The 14,384-nt window shown below is 37.3% G+C and overlaps 1 protein-coding gene and 1 pseudogene across 1 annotated transcript in view; one reads left to right on the top strand and one right to left on the bottom strand.

The window, feature by feature from the left end:
• LOC103585015 overlaps positions 1–308 on the top strand; it is a 1,827-nt pseudogene extending 1,519 nt beyond the window's left edge.
• Positions 1–9,985, bottom strand: part of CRTC3 (CREB regulated transcription coactivator 3) — a 103,783-nt gene extending 93,798 nt beyond the window's left edge. Inside the window, exon 1 of the mRNA XM_008565151.1 lies at positions 9,889–9,985. The gene's annotated coding sequence lies outside the window, so the exon portion shown is untranslated. The remainder of the gene's footprint in view (positions 1–9,888) is intronic.
• Between the last annotated feature and the right edge of the window lie 4,399 nt (positions 9,986–14,384).

Below are 14,384 nucleotides of genomic sequence, written 5' to 3' on the forward strand. Positions count from 1 at the left end.
CACCAAGCCAAGGGTTGAGATCCCCTTACCGGTCATCTTTAAAAAAAAAAAAAAAAAAAAAAATGTAAAAATAATGCCCTGAATGAATAACAGAGATTATACCTATCTGTTCTTAAAATCTGTTCTCAAGGATTTCATGGTTGTCCCCAACACAACAGTTCTCTATCTGACTTCTTTGGCTCTTCATGCAGCAGAAGGAAGACAGAAAGATAGACTATTTTCATGATAATGGTATTTAGGATCTCATTAACTTCCAGTTTTTAGACTTTGCCATGGTAAATCTTGGTCTTCAGAAATATGAAGACTGATATTAACAGTCTTAAAATATTAACACTGTCTCTGATCCTTTAATAGTGGTGATGTACTAAGTGCAGTTGCCTTTTTCTTCATTAAAGGTATTTTTTTTTCCTTTTTGTCTTTTTTACTGACCGGTAACGGGATCGCAACCCTCGGTGTCACACCCGTACCGGGGACCGGCAACGGGATCGCAACCCTCGGTGTTGCGCCCGCACCACGCTCAGTCAGTGAGCGGGAACCGGTCTCCACATGGGATCCGAACCCTCGGCGGGAGCGCCACCGCGCTCCCAAGCGACGCACTCTCCAGTGCGCCACCGGGCCGGCCCCATTAAAGATATTTTTAAAATTTACTAGAATTCCATTTGGGATTTTAAGATTTATGGGAATATTTGGAATTTGGTTCATTCTCCAGGTAGTGTTAGGTTAATCCCCCCAACTTGTATATCTTTAGTGTTGTGGTTCTAGGCATCGGTCTCATTTTAAAATGTTGGTACTGAAAGGCTGTAAATGCATATTTACAAAGTTATCTGATAGGGCGTTGGAGGAAAAGGTCTAATGTTAAAATCTGACAGTTTGTGTTTAGTAAGTGAAGAAAGCATGAGAGGAAGTAACAAGTTAAAGGACAGGTAACTGAGGTGCAAAACTTTAAAACCCAGGCCATAGGTGTACTGTTAGTCATAAAGTCTTAGACTTTCTTCTTATTCAAAAAGTTAAATTGTATAAGCTTTTAAGCTTCTAAATGAAACAATTTACAGCTCCAGAAACAAAAATATAGCTGTACATACGTCACAAAGAAAAATGCAAAGTTGCAATATAGCTACATTGCACCTTTCACTTTGATTTCTTGTATGGTACAAAGTTCAGACATTTGTTGGGATAGAAGGGTTTTTTTCCCCCTTCTGGAGAGGTGGAAGGAGTTAGTCTGTTGTGCTAAGAAAGTGCTAAGTGTCCTCAGTTAGTTGTGTACTGTAAATTATGGTATAAAGCCAAAATGCAGCCAAATATTCCAGCTAAAAGTTACAGGTTTTGTCATTTCAAAGCCTGACCTTTTGGTTTGCTATAATGATGAAACCTCTAAGTAGGTATTAGTTTCTCTGAAGTATATTATTAATGTTGACTTTTCCTATAAAACAAAACAAAACATGAAGTTATTGTCCTGCCTGCCTTGCACTGTATATTAGATTTCACTCTCTCATCTTCCTTGGGTTACTTATTGGTTTATGCTAGCCATGGAAAGCTATCAATATCAGTTTCATGCTTATACCAAAGAATTAAATCTGATCATTAATATCTGATATTTTGCCAGTACTTCTACTGACAAGGGTTATAGGAAGCCAGTCACAGAGCTGAAAATAAACTATAGTCTCTCCTTACCTATTTGGTACTTTTCACAGAGGCCAACTCATTGCAGAACATTTTTGCAAGTATGAATGCTTATATCTGATCCAGGAACAATACATTTTAGACTGGTTTAGAATCACTGGCAGCTTATTTTAAAACACAGGAAAAACAACTGAGCATGAGTTTACTGTCTTTAGAACAGTTTATGAAAATATGGTATAAAGTTGTTCTCATTTTCCTGTTATTTTAAATATTATTGTATGGAGCTATTATTAATGCCATTTTTTGAAAACCTTAAAAATCGCCCCAAATATTGATATTAAGTGCATCAAACAACAAAGTGTCTCTTGCTTTTTGTGCCTCTGTAATTTATTTATTATTTTTTTCTTTTCTTTCTTTTTTTTTTTTTGGCAGTTGGCCAGTACAGGGATCTGAACCCTTGATCTCGGTATAATCAGCACCACGCTCTCCCAAATGAGCCACCAGCCCTAATTTTCTTTTTAAGTACAAAATTTTTCCTTTGGTGGGCCGGCCCGGTGGTGCACTGCTACAGTGCGCCGCTTGGGAAGTGCGGCGGCGCTCCCGCCGAGGGTTCGGATCCCACATACAGCCTGGCCGCTCACTGGCTGAGCGAGGTGCGGGCACAACACCGAGGGTTGCGATCCCGTTGCTGGTCCCGGTCCGGTACGGGCGCGACACTGAGGGTTGCGATCCGTTGCCGGTCACGAAAAAAGACAAAAAGGAAAAAAAAAATTTTTTTTCCTTTGGTACAACTAAATTAAAACTCTTCAGTACTAACATGTTGTATAAAAACAAAACAATATACTTTGTTGGAGGAAAATTTCCTTTCTTGGAATGCGGTTGTAGTCATTCTTGTTTGGTTCTTAAGAGTTTTGTGGGGTTTTCTGTTTGTTTGTTTTTTTTTAAAGATGACCAGCAAGGGGATATTAACCCTTGACTTGGTGTTGCCAGCACCACGCTCACACAGTGAGCAAACCGGCCATCCCTATATGGGATCCGAACCCGTGGCCTTAGTGTTATCAGCACCGCACTCTCCCGAGTGAGCCACGGGCTGGCCCGAGCTTTGTGTTTTTTAAAACAGGATGCAACTTAAAATTTCCTTTGCATCAAGGTGTATGCAAAACACTGATGCCATGCATCACAAAATGAAAGTATGTATTTAATGAAGGGGTGCCTTACACTGTACTTTTTGGTGTTTTTTTAGAAAGTTATGTTTAGATCTATTCTAAAGCTGTTCGTTTTTAATGAAGTGTTACAGGTTTCAAAAACTATCTCATTCTTAGCTAAAAAGATGGAGTTGTGGTTTTTAAATTGTTCCATTGCAAATAATTTTGTAGTGATTATTTGTATTTATAAGTTTTAGGATTTGAAAATTCACCTACCAGCTAAATTGGTAAATCAATCTAGACTCTTATATTGGCATCCCTTTAACTGACTTTTGCCTATTTTATTCATAGCTCCAAAAGGAGGTAGCCAGGAGGAATTAAAAAAGAGAATCAGGTGCTGGCTGGTCAGCTCAGTTGGTTAGAGTACAGAGTTGTAACACCAAGGTCATGGGTGCAGATCCCCATACTGGCCAGCCGCCAAAAAATTAAAAAAAAAAAAAAAAACCCACGGAGAGAATCACATTTACTTAGAATGCAGAATCTTAGGCCTTTAGAGATCATCCAGTTTAATCTCTCTTTTTACATTAACTGAGGCCTAACATTTTCAAGACCTATGTGAGAGTCATTTTTTGAGCTCAGATCTTCTAATTTTCAAGTGATAAACTGCTTCTGTAAATCGAACATCCAAAGAAAGTAGAGGAATGGTGTGTGGCTTGTCAAATATCTAAGAATTGGTAATAGTCATGATTTAGCGTTAGTAGCATGGTAAGTAAATCTCTACCAGTGATGATTATAACACTTTATTGCTTTGTTACTCAAGTTAGGTAGACCTATTAGAAAAGGCCAGTGTTTCTAATCAGACACTACGTATTTTTATTAACAGGCATAAATTTTCACCACAATTTAAATTATAAGCAAAGCATAAAATACTTCTATGTATGAAGAAACCTGTAGGCCTCATTGCCCAATGGTTAGTTTTTGTTATAATAGGTATGTATATCATTATATTCTGCTGTAAACAGCTTTGTAATTCACATAATATGTAGTTTCAGGGTAATTCTTGTTCTTTGTTTCTACTGTTAGAGATAAGGGTAAGAAAAAATACCTCACTTGGCACTACAGAGAATGAATATCATATATTCTAAATGCAGGCAATATAAAAAAAAATGATTTCTTTATTTCTGATTGCTAGACCTTTCAACTTTCATCAGAATTATATGATTATTTGTTTATTGCCACCGTAAAAAAAAATTAAGCATGTGATTTAAGTTTCCCTTTAAAGAGATACCTTTTTTAATAGATCGATTTGGAGTTAGTATCTCTTTAAAAATTATACTTCAATAAACCCAAAGCATTTATGATAAGAATTCTGGACTACTGTGGACTGATAATAGGAATTTAAAGATTTGCTTGGAAGAATGTAAGCATAATCTCATCTGTAAATATCCACTTATATACTCATATAGCTACATACTATTACTTGCAGCCATTTTAATACTGTTTAATAAAATAAATAAATAAATAAATAAACAAATAAAGATTTGCTTGGAAATTGTAGACTTCCAGTGTCTTTTTTTTTTTTTTTCCTGCCATTACAGTTTATTTTCTACCTGAAACCTATTCAACAAAAAGCTTGGTAAAATAAGCAAATGTAATGCCATTCTGGGACTGAAATTCGTTGTTATGAGTGTATTTGCATGAGGTATACCAATGTTTAAAGATGGAAAGAAAGCTGTTTCTCTAGTGTGTGTGTTTAATCTCTATTTCTTCTATTTCCACTTTCCTCTAATGAGAAGAAAATCACATTGTCTGAATTTTCTTGTCTTGGTTAAAGTTTTAAAAAGTCAATTAGTGTTTTTTATTAAAGGAGTAAAAAAGGGAAGGGAAAAAAAAGAAAGAAAAAGAACAAAGTTGGAGGTCTATCACTACCTGATTCCAAGCCTTCCTATAAAGGTGCAGTAATCAAGACAGTGTGGTATTAGGAAAACGACAGACAAAGAGACCAATGGAACAGAATAGAGTCCAAAAATAGATAACACACATATGGTCAACTGATCTTCAACAAAAGTGCCAAGGCAATTCAATAGAGGAAAGAAACTCTTTTCATCAAATGGTGCTGGAACAATTCAACATCCCTATGCAAAAAAGTGGGCCTCAAACCCATACTTTGTACCACATAAAAAGATTAACTCATAATTACCTAACTATAAAACCCCAAACTATAAAACTTCTAGAAGACGACATAGGAAAAAAATCTTTGTGACCTTGAATTAAGCAAAGAATTCTTAGATAGACACAAAAAGCACAAATCATAAAAGAACAAAATTGATATACTGGACTTCATCAAAATTTAAAACTTCTGGGCCGGCCTGGTGGCGCACTGCTACAGTGCGCCACTTGGGAGTGTGGCAGCGCTCCCGCCGAGCGTTCGGATCCCACATACAGACCGGCCGCTCACTGGCTGAGCGAGGTGCAGGCGCAACACCGAGGGTTGCGATCCGTTGCCGGTCACGAAAAAAGACAAAAAAAAGGAAGAAAAAAAAAAATTTTAAACTTCTGCTCTTCAAGACCTTGTTAAAAAAAATAAAAAAAACAAGCTACAGGCTGGGAGAAAATATTTGCAAAATAAATATCTGATAAAGAATTGGTATCAAAAAATGTAAAAACTCTCTCACAACACAGTAATAAGAAAATTAATGATTCAATTTAAAAACTGGATAAAATATTTGAACATGTAGTTCATCAAAGAAGATATAAGAATATCAAGTAGCATAAAAAAAGATGCTCAACATCATTAGTCATTAGGAAAATGCAAATTAAAATCAAGAGATACCACTACACACGCACTAGCATGACCAAAATTTTTAAAACTAAAATACCATCACTTCACACTTCTGATAATAGGATGGCTACTATCAAAGCAAGGGAATAACAGGCACTGGCAAGGGTGTGGAGAAACTGGAACCACTGTATATTGTTGTTGGGAATGTAAATTGGTGTAGCTGCTACAGAAAACAGTATGGCAGTTCCCTGAAAAATTAAAAACAGAATTACCATGTGATCCAGCAATCCCACTTCTGAGTATATACCCAAAAGAATTGAAAGCAGAGTCTCAAAGGGGTATTTGTACACCTTGGTTCACAGCAGCACTATACACACCAAGAGGTGGAAGTAACCCAAGCGTCCATCAGCAGATGAATGAATATACAAACTGTGGTATACACATACAAGGGAATATTTTTCAGCCTTAAAAAGGAAAGAATTCCTGTCACATACTATAACGTGAATGAACCTTGAGGACATTATGCTATGTGAAACAAGCCAGTCACAAAAAGATAAATAGCGTATGATTTCACGTACATGAGACACCTAGAAGTCAAATTCACAGAGACAGAATGGTGGTCAACAGAGGCTGGGAGAGGGAGACATGGGGGATTGTTGTTTCATGGGTATAGAGTTTCAGTTTTGTAAGTTGAAAAAGTTTCAGAGATTGGTTGCACAACAATATGAATGTACTTAACACCACTAAACTGTACACTTAAAAATAGTTACGACTGCAAATTTTATGTTACGTGCTTTTTACCGTAATTTAAAAAACCCCAAACTCTGAAATACCAAGTGCTGAAGAAGATGGGTCACTGGAACTCACATATATTGCTGGTGGGAATGTGAAATAGTATAGCTGCTTCGGAAAACAACTTGGTAATTTCTTATAAAGGTAAAGTTAAATATACACTTACAATATGATCCAGCAATTCCACTCTAGGTATTTACACAAAAACTGTATGTGAATGTTTATAGTGTCGTTACTCATAATTGCCAAAAGGTGGAAACAATCCAAATGCCCATCAACTGATAAATGGATAAACATTCATACAATGGAAAACTACTCAGCAATAAAACGAATGAACTACTGGTAAATGCAATGTAGTGGATTGAATTATGTCCCCTAAAAAAGATATGTTCAAGACCTAACCCCCAGAACTTGTGAATTAACCTTCTTTGGAAACAGAATCTTGCAGATGTAATCAAGTTAAGATGAGGTCATACTGGATCAGGGTGGGCCTTAAATACAATGACCGGTGCCTTTATAAAAGAAGGGAAAGGGAGATTTGGACACAAAGACACCAAAACAAAAGAAGATCATGTGACAACAGAGGCAGAGAGTGGAGTGGTGGAGCTACAAGTTAAAGATTGCCAGCAACCCACAGAAGCTAGGAAGAGGCAAGAGAGGATTCTTCCCGAGAGCATTCAGAGAGCATGGCACTGCTGACACCCTGGTTTTATACTGCTGAACTCAGAACTGTGAAAAAATAGGGATGGCGAGTTAGCTCAGTTGGTTAGGGTGCAGCCTCATAATTACAAGGTCACAGGTTCGGATCCCTGTACTGGCCAGCCGCCAAAAAAAAAAAGAAAAGAAGTTTCCATTGTTTTAAGCCACCAAGTTTGTGGTACTTTGTTATAGCAGACCTAGGAAACTAATACATGCAACAACTCAGATGAACCTCAAATGCAATATGTGAAGTGGAAAAAAAAACTCAAAAGACTATATGCTTTTGATTCTGTAGATAGGACTCTGGCAAAGGCAAAACTACAAATTAGTCATTTCTACAGGCTGGACGTGGGGGATGAAGATTGATTGATTAAAAGGACACAAGGGAACTTCTTGGGGTGATGGAACTTTTCTATATCATAATTGTGGTGGTGATTATATCTTATAGAACTGTATACCTAAGAATGTTAAATTGTTTTAAATTTAATTATGTAAATTATACTTCAAAAAAGTTTACTTATAAAGAGAATCTGTGATTCTGGGATTCCCTTTTTTTCTGAGTTTGTCTAGAGTTTTTCTCAGTTTGGAAGAGGGCTCCTACTGGCCTAATCAGGGATAATGTGAACATCAAAATAAAACAGTTATAGATTATAACCCATTGAATAAAACAGGAAACCCTAAAACCATATACAGAGAGAAATAAATAAACATATAAATCAAAAGTTTAGTGAGGATCAGGATAAAGTGCCTCCTCACTAAATATTTATTCATTACAAAGGGGAAAGGAGTAACTTTAGAGAAGAGAAGCTTGACATATACCACTTTAAAGTTTATTAAAAAATGAAAGGGAACATATTCAGTAACAAAACAAATCAATATCACACACTGAATGAAACATAACAACAACATCACTTCTGTGTAATTCCTACCCAAGATTCATAACCTGAATCTAATCACAAATATGCATCAGACAAATCTCAACTAAGGAATATTCTATAAAATAACTGGTTTGTAATCTTCCAAAGTGGCAAAGTCACAAAAGTCAAAAATACTTTTTTTAATGTCAAAAATAAAAGACTGAAAAACTATTCTAGGCTGAAAGAGTCTACAGAAAATGATACCTAAATACATGTGATTTTGAATGTGACTCCTTTTGCTATAGAGGACAGTGACCGGACATTCCTTGAAACCTGAACGAGGTCTGAGGATCAGATGGTAATATGTATTACTGTTAATTTTTTGATGTTGATGGCTGTATTTTGGTTACACAGGACAATGTCCTTGCTTGTAGGAAAAACACAATGAAATATTTTGGAGTACTAAGGCATCAGGTCAGCGACTTATTCTCAAGGGGAAAAAAAGTTATTTGTACTGAACTTCCAACTTTTCTGTAAGTTTGTGACTGTTTCAAACTAAAAAAAAAAACTTAAAAAAAAATCCTGGGAAGGCCAAGGATTATCACTTTATTTCATTCCCCAATGCAATGGGAAGAGGGTATCATAGTAAATTCTGCATTCCTCTAAAGCTGACAATAAAATACCACAAAATCAGGATCTCAAACACAGCAAATTTTGACAATACTCTATTTTCTGAAGCATTCAATCCAGCACAAAGCAGAGACCTAGTTATTTATATTCCAAATGATCCAACAGGCTAATATATAAGACAATTTGATCTATAACAGTAAATCTCTGATATAGGCAGTATTATAGTGATAATAAAATGCCATTATATTAAAGATGAGATTCCAGTATATAGGGTACCAATCTGTTCATATTATACTTTTTCTAATCATCATTATATTTAGAGTTCCTATTAGCATTTTTAAGTGGAATTCCCCAATAATACATTTGCTTTACTTGACATCATCAAACAAATGACCCCAGTTTCTACAACAAAGAAATAAGACAGTGATTTTAAAATGGAGAGGCATCCCAATGAGTCAAGTGATGCTTCATCTTAAAGTTTAGGTCTCAGGGGCTAGCCAGTTAGCTTACTTGGTAGAGTGTGGTGTGGATGACACCAAGGTGAAGGGTTTAGATTCCCTTACTGGCCAGCCGCCAAAAAAGTAAAAATAAAAATAAATGAAGTTTAGATCTCAGTCTTAACACCAAATCTTAAATTGTGTAATTCTAATTACAGACTCCTAATTTTTCAGCAACTAGGATATCTAAGTAGGTCTAATTTGGATCTTAACAACAGTACCATATACCATTGTCTAAAACACCAATTCGACATTGTTTTACAAGGCTCTTCAGTGATAGGAATGATTAAAGCACCCTCTGACAGTGCACTAATCTAGATGCAAATAGGCCATTTATCTATGCCTTAGATCTGCACTGTCCAATGTGGTAGCCACTAGCCGCACGAAGCTGGGGAAATGTGCCTAGTCTAAACTGATATGTGTTTTAAGTGTAAAATACGTAACAGATTTCAAAGACTCAGTACAAGAAAAATGAATGTGAAATATCTAATGTTTTTTATAGTGATTACATGTTGAAATGATCAAATTTTGGATATATTGGGATAAATAATTATTTAAATAATTTACATAATATAAAAATTAATTCCACCAGTTTCCTATTCTTTAGTGTGGCTACCAGAAAATTTTAAATTACATATGTGGCTCACATTATATCTCTACTGGACTATGCTGCCTTAGACCATTTGTGAAATAACACTATCTTATGCTATAGAAACTATGAAAGAGAATATTGACGGACTTCCCAGAAGAACACTCACCTGTACCTAGACCCAGTTTATCCTTCAAGAGTAAATACTTTTAGGGATAATCTTTGCCTATCTTTTTACACTTCATTCAGCTTGAAGAAAGTACATATACGGAGGTACCTGAAACTCTGATGCACTGCTCCGCAGCTGGCTCACATTTGGTAAGGATCCTCCATGGTACTGTGTAAGGCGCAGTTGCTGAAGCTTCTGAAATTGAACCTGGAAACAAAGCAATTTCAAGAATATTAAGAGATGACAGAAGAGATCTGAAAGAAGCACCAAAGTGTGGTATTTGTAGTGGAATGGTTCAAGAATAAGTCTTGGTTCCAATTTCCTCTCTACTTACATGATCACAACTTTCAGGTTTCCAGTGCTTTCTGGTTTTTGATTATCTATGGAAAGAATTCACCCACATTCCAAATGTCCCATGTGCCACGATGGTAAGGTACTCCTGCAAGGTCTTTCAGTGTGCATGTGAAGGCATGTAGACACATTCTTTAATAGCAATAAAAGAATTTCTTAAAGAAAAATTAAGCTACTATCTATGACCTTAACACGTGAACTGTTTTCCTTTCTATGCTCTTTTCTAGTTTCCATTTACATTTATGTGTAATAACCCCACAGTTGTGATCATAAGAACAATCTTGCATGTTTATATCATAAGCTTTCTCTATGTTATTACATAATCATTTTTAATGGCTACATAACATTTCTTATTCTGAATTATTTCCTTAGAACACATTCTAAAGAGTGATTACTGAATCTCTGGATATGGGCCTTTTGGTGGCTCTCAATACATACTGCCAAAATGCTTTCCCAAAGGGTTTACCAATGTACATATGAGAAAACAGTTTCACCAAAAAACTCACTAACATTGGATATTATCATTAATTGGGGTAAGGAAGGAGGCCAATGCAACAGGTATAAAACAGTATCCCACTGTTTTAATGTCTTTCTTCTGTAAGTTCTTCCTTACTTCATTTTTCAAAAGGCAGTAAACTGGTTACAGCTCTTGTAAATCCCAAAGTGGTCCGATCTGGTCTTTAAGAGTTCTGTTTCTAAAATAATAAATTAGCTCTGTGGTTACATAACCCTTGGCACATATAATTCATATAAGGAAGAAAGGGTTTATGGATGAGAGCGCTGAGGCAGATTTTTACCCTTTCATTACTATCTTTGTGTAATAATAATAAAAACTACCAGATCGGAGCCCCGAGGATTAGCCAGTTGCTGTCCTCAGACGCTTCATCCCTAACCATCACATCATGCACCCGCTTTCACAGACCTGGAGACCCAGACTCAGGGAAGTTTAGTGACCTGCCCACGGTGGCACAGCTAGCAGGAGGTCAAGCCACAGCTGTCTAACTCCAAGTCCACATTCCTATTTTCTGCCACATTCTTTTACTTTGTTCCATTTCTCCTTCAATGATCATACTGTTTAGAAACTCAAAAAGGTGAAGTTTGTTTAACCAAAAGCATTGTTGAGCCTAGGGAAGCTCTCTAATTCTCTTTTGTTTTGTTTTTACATTTGTTTTTTTTTTGTTTTTTTTTCTTTTTTTTCCTTTTTGTCTTTTTTTCATGTCCGGCAACGGATCGCAACCCTCAGTGTCGCGCCCGTACCGGACCCAGACCTGCAACGGGATCGCAACCCTCGGTGTTGCTCCCGCACCTCGCTCAGCCAGTGAGCGGGAACCGGTCTGTATGTGGGATCCGAACCCTCAGCGGGAGCGCCGCCGCGCTTCCCAAGCGGCGCACTGTAGCAGTGCGCCACCGGGCCGGCCCGTTGTTTTTACATTTGTTATAAAAAATGTCAAATATATACTTGTACAAAATAGAGACTAGTATAATGAAACCCCATCTATCCATCCTACAGCTTCCACAATTACCAACTTATGTCCAATCTTGTTTCATCTTTATCCCCCAATACTCATAATGCCCCACTGAAAGAAATCCCAGACATCGTGTCATTCCATATTCAATATGCACCTCCGAAAGTTAAGGACTCGTATCCACTTGGAAATTTTAAAGGCATACAAAACCTTTCGGTGGCCTTAACTTCCTAATACCTGCTGTATTTGATTTTTCAAACATACTGCATGGGGAGATGGTTACAATGTATTAATCAAAACCCAGATCTGAGAGTCAAATATGAGAAAGGAGACACAGTAAGCTTTTTCCATCTATGAGCTGAGTTATAAGAATAAAGTTTCTCAGCTTTCAATCTTAATGTTCTAAAAGCACTTATCAGAAGCATTTGACTCTCTATTCTTGATATTCTCTATACAAAATCCTCAGCAACATTTATTTTAAGCTTTTGATTGCTTTTTTGAAGGATTAATCCACCCATTTATTTACTTTATACAAAAACTTAAGGGCTAACCATTTAGCTCAGTTGGTTACAATGCAGTGTTATAACACCAAATTTGGAACCCCATGCCCCCAGCCACCAAAAAAAAAAAAAAAAACAAACTTAAAACAAAAACTTGTGTGTCAGACACTATGCCAGGCACTGGCTTACTGACATGAATACATGCCAAAGTTCCTGCCTTCAGAGAGTTTACACAACTCCTACCCAAAAGCTGTGACACTTCAACAAGGCTAAGTTCTAAATCCTGTTAGAGATGTGCCTTCAGCTGAGCTTAAGGCTCTCTCAGAGTCCCCCATAACTGCTCTCCCTCCTAAAGTGCCTGTTTCCAGAGCTTTCAGAGACTGATGCACTACAGTGAAAAGAGCACTGGACTTGGAAGACCTGCCTTTGTAACCTGGAGCTCCCATGTGGTTGGGCAAATTATTCTGGAGCCTCCTTAACAAAGATGATGCGAGAAGTAAGAGAGAACAGACATGACAATGATATGGAAAATATAAAGCTCTGGACAACTTCTCAAGATATTATCCTTATGCTGATATTCTCAGCTACCTCTTAAAACCTTGAATTATTTTGATATTTTCTTCTTTTGAAATTTAGAATCTCTGAGCTAGAAAAACCCTTGAGACTGTATTCAACATTCTCATGTTTACAGAGATGACAATGAGGACCAAAGAAAGATTACCCTAAAGCAGAGGCCACACACTAGCAGCCCATGGGCCACTTTTAGCCTAGAAAGAGTTCTGTTTGACCCACAAGATGTGGACCCGTGCAGTGTTTAAAATTTCAATTTTAAAAATTAGGAGACTGCATAAAAACCTGGATTTCCAACTTCTCTTGATTGAAAGATCATACAACACTGAACCCATGTTATGTATGGCATGGTAACACAGACAGAGCTGAGAAGTGGCTGCCCCTTAGACAGGGCTTGGGTTCTCCTCTTTGCCCCAAGTCCTTCCTATACCTTAGTATTCCTCTACTATGGTCCAGGATCAGCTACCATTTATCATCTAACTTTCCTGACCTGCCTCACCCTGTAACTTTAGTTAACCTTTGGCCTACAGTCACACATTTTAGTGGAATTTCCTTTAATGACCATATGAAATGAGACTCAAGCCTCATTAATTCCTTTTTTTTTTGTTTTGGCAGTTTGCTGGTATAGAGAACCGAACCCCTGATCTTGGTGTTACAACACTACGCTCTAACCAAGTGAGCTATCTGGCCAGCCCCTAATTCCTTTTTGAAAAGTCTAACAATAGTGAACACAATCCCAATCAAAATCCTAGCAGGTCTTTTTATAGAAATTGACAAGACAATCCTAAAATTTATGGATATGCAAGTGATCTAGATTAGTCCAAGCAATTCTTAAAAAGAGCTAAGTTGAAGGACTTAAGTTACCTGATTTCAAGACTTACCAGAAAGCTATAGTAATCTAGACAGTCGACTAATGTCAAAAAAAGAGATGCGTAGATCAGCGAAACAGAAAAGAGAGCCTAAAAATAGATCCACACATATGTGGCCATTTTGATTTTTGACAAAAATGCCTAGCAATTCAGTGGGAAAAGAAAAACCTTTTCAACAAATGCTGCTGATACAACTGGATATCCTCAAGGAAAACAAAAGCAGCTGAGCATATAGACATTCAGTGTGACAGCCAGATTCAAACCCCACCTCTGCCACTTATCAGCCATGCAACTGAACCTCTCTAAATCTGTTCGCTCATCCACAAAATGAGGAAAACTCTAGAGAGACACAACATAGGGTCATTTTGAGAACTACATGAGATTAACACATGCAAAGGGATTAGCACAGAGCCTGGCAAAGGGAGAACACTCAATGTTTAGCCCAAACCTAATCTTTCTAGTCTTCTCTACTCCTCTCTCAGAGGCCTCATTATTCTATAACGTACCTATTGTTTGTTTATATTATAATGGCTCTTCCCAAATACTCAAAGCCAAATTAACACACTCCAGGTTGATGCAGTGTTTATCCCGTGGTTTCTCAACACAAGTTGCCCTTCACAGCCAAACTTCTTGAACAAGTTTCCAACCCTGTCTCCATTTCCTCCCATCCACTCCTCAATGCCTCATAACCTGCCTTCTACCAGCACCCTGTGAATGCAGCACCTCTCACCAGGGCTACTGATGCCCTCCACATGACTAGGCCAAAGGACACATCCTTTGTGTCAGACCAAGTCAGCAGCACTGGGCTCAGCTGGTCGACATTCCCTCCTCTTCACAAAAATCCTCCT

Source organism: Galeopterus variegatus, unplaced genomic scaffold, assembly GCF_000696425.1.
Source record: "Galeopterus variegatus unplaced genomic scaffold, G_variegatus-3.0.2 Scaffold14, whole genome shotgun sequence".
NCBI classification, from domain to species: Eukaryota; Metazoa; Chordata; class Mammalia; order Dermoptera; family Cynocephalidae; genus Galeopterus; species Galeopterus variegatus.